The following is a 13,114-nucleotide window of genomic DNA, read 5'->3' as shown; positions in this document are numbered from 1 at the left end:
AACATAAATTGTCTCTTCAGCTGGATGATATAATAAAACAGTTAAAAATTACTCCTTGAAAAAGATGAGTCACAATATTTTAGACAAATGTTTATGAATTTATAGCACATAATTTTAAAGTATATGTTTGTATATTTGTATTTATGCTTTTATTGAATTTGCCTGTGATCATTTTTTCCACCACAGCTTTTATGTGACTAAACAGTAGAATCAAATTGAAAAGCTTATAGAAAAATAAAATTTTGCCATGCTTCCATTGAAAGCACAGCTGACAGAATTGAAATTTTAAGCCTCAGCAAGCAAAATTCAAAAAAGTAGGAAATCAAGCATAAATGCACACAAGAAAATAGAGGTATTTTAATTAGCTGTTAGCCAATTCACAGAAACCATCATAAATATTAACTTTAAAAATCCAGATCATGTTATTGCCTCTTGGCCTTTTGGCTAAGATTAAGTGTAAAAGTCCAGATCATTCTAGTATATTTTCATTTATGCTTTAAAATACTTCCATGTTTCATGCTACAAATAAGCAAATGTTGAATCCAGATATGTGAAATATATTAAACACAAACTTAGCCTAGTAGAAAGTACCAAAATTTGCACATAAAAGTAGAGATTTCTATCAAAGGGAGCCAGGGTATCATATGTCTATGACCATTAGATCCCCTAAAAATTATACTCGTGTGGCAGGTTTCTGAAAATTTATAGTTTATCTCCTATCCTCTGAGGTGTATGAGTTAACACGGATCTTAAAAGCGTTAATCACTTCTTGTTTTATGATATTATTAACATAGTGGATGAATATTATGTTTCCTGATATGTTGAAAAGATATAAAAGTCTTTACAATACAGTATGACACAATGCTGGGCAGTTTATACAATTTTGAGGCAAAGCTTCTTTGTGATCTATTCTATGTATATTAATATTTCTGAGTTACTTTTTTTTTTCCTTTGATCCCAGAGATGGAACTCAGGGCCTTGCCCTTACCAGGCAGGTGAGGCACCATGGAGCTAAATCAAGAGACTATGAATTAATTTTTTGTTAACAAATGAAAATGCAGTAATTGCAAAATCACTAGGCACATCCTATGTACAATGCCAGTCTGCTCTGCCAATGATAGCACAATGGCAAGCTGCAGTAGTAAGGACTGCTTCATCAGCAGAGGCCAGCTTAGTAAGTCAAATGGAGATATGAAAGGCTCTATCAGATTTACCCTTGTTAGCTCTTTAATGATAGACCATTATCCATCAACTGTCCCCCATTTGGATAATACTGTTTTGGATTTTGGAACTAACCTGGATTATGCAATTTTATGGGCTCCACTTACTCTACCCCAAAATATCTTACCCTACAAAACAAGATCATAATATGGTGGTTGTATAAAATATCTAATAACATGTCTTCTATTGCCTTTAGGGACCATGGAAATGACAGTTGAGACCACTGGTCCACCTTTGACCTGGACCTTAGACAGAACCTCATTTATCATGTGATTGGCCCATCATGTCCTAACTTTAATTGGTAGTCAACGAAAATGTGTTGGTTCTCTCTTTGTCAGTGGGAACATGTACTCTGTAACTAACTCCCCTTGAAATACTTTGGCATTTGCATTTTCAACAAACAAGTATATAGACATAGATATATAGGTATGTATGTAGGTAGATAGATAGATAGATATAGATAGATAGATAGATAGATAGATAGATAGATAGATGGATAAATAGATAGAATTTTTTTCTTTTTGGCACTGGGAATCAAACACCAGTCCTTGCACTTGTGAGGCAGGTAGCGGCACCACTGAGCTAAATCCCCAGCCCTATAGTTATATATTTTTGGAAAAGAACTGAACAAATCATGTACACTTACTTATACTAGTGATGCATAATTCTTCTGTGTTTTAAGCACATATCTTTCTTCTTTGAAAGTCCAAATTGAGTATTACCCATTTTGCTTCTCAATTATTTTGCTTCTTGTAAGACACATTTTAAAACAATCTCCACAACTCACAACTCCCATTATGTTAACAGCTGCCTACATCCATTTTGCTAGTGATTTAACAATGAAACTTTGTATTTGGTGGGGCATTATTTCCTCTATTGCTAGCAGAGACCCTACTTCTGTTATGATCTCTTATCTAGTTAATCCTACCGTAATCTACAGACACCACTGACCTCCTCAGTAATTCAGTTTACCTACTCATGTGCATATTCCTTGTATCTTTGTCAAATGTTGTTTTTTTCCATATCTTTCCACAAACCTTAATAATCCAGTAAGACTTCCAGTGAAACATAAAATTTAAATATTAACAAAATATAAATATTCTCACTTCTTTGGGGTATAAATTCCTGCTTCTATTTTATGACTAGCAATCCTGGCACTTAACACTTACTCATGAAAATGTTACCATATTATTAGAAGCCATTTTAGTATATGTACACATCATTGTCCAGAGCAATTGCCAACTTACTGAATTTGGGATTCTAAGAGAGGCCTAACAGTCACTATTTAAGCTCTTGTACAATTTTCTGTTGCTTATGATCAGACGTCTTTAAAATTCAACTATTCCCTAGTCCCAGCTTGACTAGAGTACTAGTTGTAATTTACCATCTCTTCATCAGATCACAGTGGAACTGGAATTGTAGGGCAGAACATACTCAGCTTATTTAGTGCAAGATTTAAACACCATTATAAACACAGAAGCCAGAAAACAAGTCAGAACAGATAAGGAAGGATGAAACATGGTCTCGGGGATGAAAGTCTCTATGTAATGTAAGTTACAGATGCCAGTGCTTAGGAAGGAAGCGTTTTCCACTTCTGTAGGCTCAGAGAATGTAGGAAAAAGGGAACATTCAAGGTTTAATGGCATAGAAACTCAAATGTTCCAATCCATTAAGAAATTCAATAATTTTTTAATACTTGGATCTGGCATTAACGAGCCACACTATTGGCACTCTGCTAATTATTTTCTAATGTTTTCTTTTTTTGTTGTTGTTTTCTATTTGACTATGATGGAAGATAACTTTTTTTTTTTTACATTGCAAGGAAGATCCCCTTTCTTTCATGCTTATCTTTAAATTTGTAAATAATCTCCCTCAAGTTTTAGTTATATTGTTCTAGAATATCAATCAAATTAATTATACACATTCAATTCCATTATATCTGTAGTTATGATAGCCCCCAGAGTTCTGAAATATGTGATATGGCACACCCACTAATGTAATCCCTTCCACAGATAAACTATCTCAATTTACTACTGGTAAAATATAAAAATAAAATTGCTAAACAGACCAAAAAGAAGAATTAGGTCTTACATGCCATTTGTGTAATGATAAGACAGCTTGAACTTCTTGTCTTAGTGTCTACTTTTAGACCATATTTGGTACAAACTGGCACTGGCTTAATACCTCAGGTAGCAGACTCATTTGAGTTGGAGTTAAGCACACTACCTGTTTAATAAAAAAATACGCTTCCTTTGAATCAATGCCTATCAAGTAGAGAGGAAGGGGACAGATCTGGCAGAGGAGGAGGTCAAGCTGAAGTGTGGGCTCAGTGGTGTAGCTGCTTAACCAACAGGGCGTTGCGGACATAATTACACTGGTCCTTTAGAATTGGTCCAATTCAGTTGAATAATCAGGACCTGAAGGAACCTGGCAGTGAAAGTTGGCTCTCCACTGCCACCAGCACTGTGCACACCTCACATGGACACTGCAGGTACTGGCCAGCAGCACACTGAGCAACAAAATTAAACAATCCTCTGCTGCCAGTGGACTGGGTAATGGATCACAGCATCCACCACAGGTGAAGGGCAGGCTAAGTGTTTAACCTCTGTAAGATTAAAGTGGAGCCAGGACAGAAGAGATGTGTTAGATCATTAAGTGCTACATACTTTAAAAAGTGACTTAAACTTTCTTTATAGACACAAGCCTGATGATATATTAAAATAACAATCAAATCATCACTATTGCCTCATATAGTGGGAAAGAAAAGGCTTCAGAGCAGGATCTTTAAATTTAAAGGTCATCTTCATCATTCTTTAAAAGCAAATCTTTTTAACTTATCATTGAATTATTTTCCTTTTTTTATAAATGTAAAGAATTATATCTCCACAGCTTTTTTGAGTGCACCGGGTACCTCTGAAGTTATCTGAAAGTATTTAGACCTGAACTTACAATAGTATTAACCACTTAATACTTTTTGAAGAAAATTAGCAATATTTTCAATTCAATATGTTAAAAGGTGCATAACAGAAATTTTTTAAACATATAAATTCAATTATATACATTTATTTCCAAAAACTATACACTATGATTATCTGCATTATGTTGCACATTGACCTCCTTCTGAAAAAAAACATACAATATGCAAAGATTAATAATATTAGCATATGTAAATACTTAAAATTTGGCATAATTTTCCCATTATATAGGAAATAAATATTATAAACATTTTACATATTTTGAACGCTCCTTTCCCTCTATTATGACTATATTTCTTCCCAAATAGATTTACTTGAATTATTTTTCTAAAAATTGTTTTCCTGTTAAACTTTGTGATAAATTTAATACTAGACCCTTCTTGTATTCATATTCTATAACCAGCATTTTGGGCCTGAGATACAGCATTTTAATATATTAACACTGACAGAACAAGAGAAAGAATAAATAAACAAATAAGTAAAATAACTTATTAAAAACAATCATTTTAACTTGATGAGAACCAAAAGATACCCTGGATAGCTACACCTTGGCAGTTAAAGAAATAGAAATAAGAAGGATCAAAGAGGGCAATGTCAAGATAAAAGGGTCATTGATTAATGTCTATTTTTTTTTTACATGCTGTGGGATCAATAAAAGTCAGCATAAACATGATTCTGTACAACTTTAATCCTCAGATATGTTGGCCTAATAATTGCTTGTTAATCTTTAAATATATCTTGAAGAAATGGATGGCCAAATAAGTGAACAAGTTCAGTCAGGATCTAAAACTAATAGAGAAGACAGACCTCAAACAGAATGTGAGCAGCCGGCTGCAATGACGGGCTGTTACCAGAGGAGGGAAGCAAAGGGCAACCGAGCAGCTCGCTGGTGGAGCAAAATGTAAACCTCTGGAAAGTCCTCAGAGCAGGACCTTTTGCAGTGGCAAGCTGTGGTCAACATTGGAAGAGTAGTTTAAGTGGCAGGGACCGTATAAGAGTCAAGAGGGACATTGTTCCCCAAAGCCAAGTCAAGCTAATAATCAAGTCCAAAGGGCACTGTGAAAAACTGGGATTGTAAAGCCAAAGCATGACACGCCGAGAAAAAGCCATGCACCAGGCTGTCAGACAGGGAATAAGGAGGCTTCAGAAGTGCAGTCAGGTGGAAAATAGCTTCTGACAGTTCTTACGTGGTTCTGTGAGTCTTCTGAACTTCAATCTGTTTGGGGGACAAAAATCTCTGCTTAGTAAAGTGATGAAACCTAACTAGAAATTAGCATGTAATAAACTATTTAGTTTTACTTTTAATATCTTATTAAATGTTGAAGACAACAAGATATAAAGATCATTCCTTAATCAAAGATTTATCTCCTATGTAACAAGAGAGGAGGTGGTGAATGTTAACCATTAAAAATCAAAGTCAGGATATTAGATCTAGACAAATGGACACTTCTACCTAACAGTCTTCATCTCTTCCAGTTATTTTCAAATGGGATAAATGGATCCTTGAAGGTTCACTAGATGCCGTGAAACAGGGCAAACCAAAATAGGTTGATAGAATTTATTTATTTATTTATTTATTTTAATTAATTTTTTTTTCATTTTTTTATTTTTGGTACCTGGGATTGACCTCGGGTCCTTGCGCTTGCAAGGCAGGCCACTGAACCGCTGAGCTAAATCTCCTGCCAGTTCATAGAATTTATGCTTTAGTATAATTTTTTTCTATAACCTTGGTAAGTCTTTAAGCATTTTTCATTTTCTCAGTACATGTTTGGAGTACATGAAGTTACATTGGTCTTAGGCTGTAGGCATGTATACATAATACAGTTTGACTTTTAAAAATCCTACTCCCTTTCCTAACCACTTCACTCCTTTCTCCGTATCTCCTTTCCTCATTTCCATTCTTAGCATTATTATTATTTTGAGCTCATTTTTATGACTAATGTTTAATATTGTGAACGTTTGCTACATTCAAGTGATGTGTCACTGTTTCTTAATTAAAAGATGATATTCAGATTCGGTGTTCTAATTTTTACTAAAAGTCTCTTTATTTCTGAAATCCTTATATAAACTTTGCAATTCAGTTTAACCTGAATGTAAATATATTCATTAAATGACTAAATTCACACATGACTTAGGAAATGATAAAGATTTAGAAGCTCCTTCTTTTCCATGATCAAAGAAGATTTTTTAATTAAAACTTATAGACAATATGACTCCTGATATTGTCTCCATTTCCTTGATTTTTGGACACCAAAAGAAATATAATTAAAATTTGAGTTATCACTTTCACTGGATATTCTGAATTAAACTTTGATAAAATTTTAAATTCCTAAATTTGCATCCTCATCCTATTAACGATTGCCTAAACTTCATTAACTTTAATTTGACTCTTTAGGCTATGCCAGAAGTTTTCAATGTGTAGGTTTTGTTGGAAACATTAAAATAATGACTGTGTTTGTACAGAAGATATTTTCACCTTTTGATTTTATCTGTTTGAGTAAAGAGTTGGGAAAAATCTTACCAGGGGTAAAGAAGGGATTGTAAGAGTTACATAAAACATATTATTTTTATGCAAATGGAATAATTCCTCCTTCCCCAGTGCTCAAATATAGAGTGGAGTTTTCCAAGAAAACACGACCTCCCACAGGAACTCTGTTGCAGGGATAGCACACAGTGAGAGGTAGGACTGACTGAGGAAAAGGTTGCTGCTTGAAACCAATTATAGAAAATTACATATTTTAGGGCAATTTCAAGAAATAAAATCCGGGTGGAGAAAATTTAATGGAAATTTAATATCTCCACAATTTAAGACAAACAGTAGACGATCCACAAGGGAGGGCTAGAACAAGACAACGCCAAGAAGAGATGCCCAAGAGATCGTATTTAACTCTGGGAGCCAGGAAGTGGCAAATGTGTTAGGTTGTATGGTTTCATGAATTAGTTCTCATGAGCAATGGGATATGGAAAGACAGAAAAGCATTCAACAAGTTACACAGGAAGCCTCACTGATATTAGTTTTAAGTTCGTCAGAGTAAGCGCTGTCTGAATGATAAGCTGTTTGGACCAAACAAAGACTCAGAGGAAGCCAGGCCTATTAAAACATGCTTATTCTTGAAGCCCACAAAATGTATGGGTTGCCCAAGGCTGTATCTGCTTGGGATTAATCAGCAAGAGAAAATACAAGCTACTAGTTGTGGGCTGAAATGAGGATTACACATAAAATCTCCCTGAACTTTGCTAGTTGCCTCTGTCATGCTCCACGTATCCAATGGTGAAGGGTAAAGAATTAGCTAAGGAAAATTGAGTACAATTTTAACAATATGTGGATTTTCCCAACTCATAGTTGCACTGTAAGTATTAGATCTAAAGAAAAAAAGATAAAAACAAAAATGGAAAACCAGAGCACAGCCATGAGAGACTGAAAAAAGGACAAAAATAAAATTGGTAAACTAGTTCATTCAAGTTTCTAAGCATTAAAAACAAAACAAAACAAAACGCCATAGCCATCAAGTAAAATTGAATATATAAGAATATATTTAAATATGTTAGAGTATTTCAATGATATATTTGAACAGGCAAAGTAATACTCAATGAATAACAATTAGTTCAATAGAAGATGTGCAATAATCTCAGACATCCAAATTTTCATAAAAATATTAACCTATATATGGTGCTCCATGAATGCCACTTAGAATAAAGGAGAGATTTGCATGCAGATTCATTATAGTTAAAAAGTTGAAATCCTGGGCCAGAGATTTAGCTCAGCGGTTCGGTGGCCTGCCTTGCAAGCGCAAGGACCTGAGTTAGATCCCAGGTACAAAACATAATAATAATAATCATATTCCTACATAAAGAAATAATAAAGGCAAAAATATTAAACAGCTGTCTTTTAGACTGAAAAATAGAACATCAGGATTTGCTCTTGTTTCACAGTAAAAAAAAATGAAGAGCCTTAATATGTGAATAACGAAGTCCTCATAAATTGTTTGAACTGCTTTCAAAATAATAAATAAATAGTTCAGTGAAATGTTCACTCCTCAATGTCATCAAAACAAATAAAATATTTTTATTTGCTACTTTAGCTCTTTTAAAGAAATATTAAATTTTAATAAGATGTTAATGATTTAATGTTAGTTTTATAACAAATGATTGTGATACATATAAAAACACAATCACCACTTTTTATTATTTAAATATTAAAATCTTAAGGACTATTCAAATATCAATGGCAAAATAAAAATTATACATAATATACAAACTGAATGACTGGATGAATAAATTGTTACCTTATAATGTGAATTTTAAAAATTAAATTTATTATGTGGATTAAGAAAGTTACTTATTAAAATATTTAGGATATGACTCATGCTTATAGTTAAACACAAAGTGTAATAGTGATTCTTTTAGAGGTTTCCCCCAAAATAAGTTTGCTTATAACAAATTTCACAACTGTAAACATCAAGTCTCAGCAAAATTTTCCTAGTCCTAAAAGCAAACAACTCTCCTCCTAGATTACTATATCCTGCAACATTTTTCTCAAAATTGATGGAGAAATAAATACTTCCCATAACAAAAATAACCTAAACAAATTCATAATCATCAAACCTACATTGCAGAAGGTATTTAAAAAGAATCCTTGACCGAGACGGCAGGGTCTTTCTCATCAAAGAAACAAAAGAAAAGATCTAACTGGGAAAACTGTTAAACAAAAGGAAAGCTAAAGGAACCACCACAGGAAAATAATGCAATGACAGAATTAAAATACTTTTCAATAATAACATTTATGGTAAATGCTCTTATCTTCCCAAAGAGTAGAGAATGACAGATTTGAACAAAAAACAAAACTCAACGCTATGCTACCTGCAAGAGACACACTTACCCAAAGAAACACACAGACGATGAGGAAAGGATGGAAAATAATACTTCACACAAAGCCTTACAGCAAGAAGAGGCAGCTATTCCTATTTCAGACAAAATTAATTTTAAACAAAACTGATCAGAAGAATCTAAGAAGGTTCCCATATAGTGGTAAAGATATAATAATCATAAGCCTATATGCAGGAAATGCTCACACACATAATTTCATAAAACAAAACTACTGAATGTAAAAAGCGGAGACAGATACTAATAAAATCACAGTGGGAGACTTCAATGTCCCACTTACAAATAGGTCATCCAGACTAAAGATCACCAAAGAAACATCAGACTTGAACCATACCATCAGGCAGATGAACTTTACATATTCCTACAGTGTTTCATCCAACACCTACAGAGAATACAATTTTCTCAGCAACATGTGGAATATTTTCCAAAACAGACCATATCTTAGGGTGTAAAGAATACTTAAATAAATACAACAGAATTCAAATAATTATTCCCATACCTAAAATCATAGCATAATGAAACTAGAATTAAAAAGAAACACACAAGAGATCACAGAAACAATGGAAATTAAGTACTATATTATTGAATAATAAAATGATTACAGAAGAAATAAAAGAAGGGAAAATATTTCTAGAATCAAATGACGATAATACCACAACATACTGAAACCTACATGACACTATAAAATCAGTTTTAAGAGGTAAGTTCATGACTGTGAATGTCAACATTATAAAAATAGAGGTAGTCCAAATAAATTACCAAACCATGCATGTTGAGATTTTAGAGAAACAAGGCCAACTCAAATCCAAAACATATAGAATGAAAAAAATTCTAAAAGTCAGAGGGAAAGTTAATAAAATTTGGACTAAAAAAAAAAAAAAAGATCAATAAATCAAATAATTGGTTCTTTGAAAGAACAGACAAAAGTGAAAAGCCCTTAGCCAAATCTATCCAAAAAAAAGGAAAATAAACAAAAAACAACCCAGTCCTTATATCAAACAATAGGTTAAATCAGAAAGAACATCACAGAAATTCAGTGGATTATAAGAGATAATTTCAAAAATTTATTCCAATCAATTGGATATTCTAAAAGAAATAGATAAATTCATATATATATATATATATACATATACAATAATATATGAATTACTAAGTTTGAATCAATAAAATATAAAAACTCTGACCTGTCCAATAATAATGAAGATAAAGCAGAATAAAAACAAAATAAAATGAAATAAATACCCCCCCCCAAAAAAAACCTTCTACCAACTAAGAAAAGGCTAGGATGTGGTAGATTTATGTCAGAATTGTATCAAAACTATAAGAAAGAGCTAATGTGAATGGTCCTCAAACTCTTCCATGTGGAAAGGAATAGTGTCAAACTCAATCTTTGTAGCTAGCATTACTCTGATAACAAAACCGGACAAAGACTCAACATAAAATTACAGGTCAATTTTCTTAAGAAACATCTATGTAAAAATCTTCAAAATGCTATTTGCAATGAGAATACAGAACAATCAATAAAAGAACACCATGGATAAATTGACTTTATCCTGGGGAGAAGTAAGTACAATTCAATGTTCATAAATAGAAAAATGTAATACATGATAAAAATAAAAGTATAGATAAAAATAGATGATTCTCTCAGTAGATGCAGAAAAATCCTTTGACAAAATCCAATATTCATTCATAGTAAAAATAAACTTTGTGTAAATAGGAATAAAATGGTCTCATTTCAAACTGCTAAAAGACCTTTACATAAACCGCACTGCCATCATCATTCTAAATGTGGAAAATCTAAAACAGTTTCTCTAAAACAGAGAAATTAAAAATTGAAATAATATTGAAATTCCATCTTACAGCAGTAAGAATGACTATTATGAAACACCCCAAAACCACAAATGCTAGTGAAGATTGTTAGAAAAAAAAGGAAGAAAACTTTCTGCTTAGTTGGATAAATGTAAATGTTTACAACCATTATGGAAATCAAGGTAGACATTTCTCATAAAACTAAAAAGAGAAATTCCACTTAATGCACCTATTCCTCTTCTGAGTAACTCCCCAAAAGGATAAAAGTCATCTTAATACATGCATACTAATTTTAATGTCAACATAGTGGTCAAATTATGAAAGCAGGTTATATGTCTGTCAACACATGAATGAATTAAAATGTGATATACATAACTCAGTTAGAATGATAAAAACAACAAAAACACTAAACTTGCTGGAAGTTAGGTAGAACTCTCAAAGACATTGGCATAGGAAAAAGACTATGAGAAAACCCACAGTAATACAGGAACTTGGACAAAGATTAAACTGGGATCTGACCTTATTAAAAAGCTTCTGCACTGCGAGAGAAATCACCAACAGAGCTAAGAGACAACCTACAATGTGGGAAAAAAATTTACCAGCTATTCCTCAGACAAAGGTCTATTATCTAAAATATATGAAGAACTCAAAAAAAAAATCAGACCCCCCAAATATAGACACATTTCAAAAATGGGTATCTGACATGAACAGACATTTCTCAGACAAAGAAGTAAAAGCGGAAAATAATCATATGAAAACATGTTCAACATCACCGACCATTCCAGAGATGCAGATGAAAACAACACTGAGATTCCACCTCACTCCACAAATTTGCCTGCTGTCAAGACACCAAACAATAACAAAGGTTGGCGGGGTTGTGGAGAAAAAAGAACAATTCTCCAACGTTGTTGGGAGTGCAGACTGGTGCAAGCACTGTGAAAATCAATATGAAGGTACCTCAAACAACTAGGATTAGAAGTCCCATTTGACCCATCTATTCTTCTGCTGGATATCATCCCAAAATATTAAAAGAATAACAGTACAGTGATATAAGCTCACCCATGTGTATAGCGGCACAGTTTGTAATAGCTGAAATTTGGAAACAGCCCAGGTGCCCATCAACTGGAGACTGGATAAAGAATATGTGGGTTTTTTTGTTGGTTTGTTTGTTTTATTTTTAATAAAATGGAGTACCACTCAGCCATAAAGAATGAGAAACTAGAGATATTTATAGCTAAATGGATACATATTGAGGTCATACTCTTAAGTGAAATTAATTGGACACATGTGTAAATACCTAATAGTTTCTCTGGTGTGAAAAACTAAAAGGATAAATAAGGATCCAAATGTATACTTGATATTGTGTAATAGGAAGAAAAGGGCTCAAGGAGTAGGGGAAGTGGGAGGGCTAGGGTAAAGGTAAGAAGGAAAAATAAAAAATATGAGAAAAAAATGGAAACCAACTCTGTAAATAGGGAGGGGTGGAAGGGGTTCAAAGAGGGCAGGGAAATGGGGAAAAATGAGAACCAAGACCTGTTATGGAAAGGTTCAAGAACCCAACGATGAATGTAACTGTACTGAATACCTAAAATGTACCAATATACTTACTGGGAAAAAATTCAGAGGAAAGATAAATAAAGTAAACAATATTTTTTCTAAAAAAAAGATCATTGAAATTAAGAGTTGCTTCTTCAAACCTGAAGTCAACACTATGCTACACTATCTAAAAAATAAGAAAACCAAATAACATTATGGATGAATAAATGAAGCATTTATAAAAGTGGAATAGCAAAAGTACGAAGAATCATGAGAGGCTTTTCTGAACAAATATATGCAAACACATTGAAATACCTCATGAACGAATACATGTGTGGGCAAATATAACCTCACCCATTAAGAGTGTCCCCTGGAATAGAATGCCTAGCAAATACGTGTGTAATTACGGAAGGGAATTTATCAGTTTGCTGACGTGATCTGAGGCTGGTGAGCCCACAGTGTAGTCGGTGGGGCCAGAGGTAGAAGAATCCACAGTGGGCCCCTCCGTCGCTGAAAGCTGAAGGATCAGGTTGCTGTTTAGCCTGAGAAGATGGAAGCTACAGAAGGGGAGAGAGGGACACTCAGCTGGGCCCCAAGGCTGAAGGCCTGGAAGCTCACTGGGGCGTTGCCTGTGGTAAGTTTTGCTATATTGGAGGGCTGAAGAGACTGGAGACCGATGGGAGCAACAA

This window comes from Fukomys damarensis, unplaced genomic scaffold, assembly GCF_012274545.1.
Source record: "Fukomys damarensis isolate Sample0158 unplaced genomic scaffold, DMR_v1.0_HiC HiC_scaffold_38, whole genome shotgun sequence".
In the NCBI taxonomy this organism is placed as follows: domain Eukaryota; kingdom Metazoa; phylum Chordata; class Mammalia; order Rodentia; family Bathyergidae; genus Fukomys; species Fukomys damarensis.
This window is presented reverse-complemented; position numbering follows the sequence as displayed.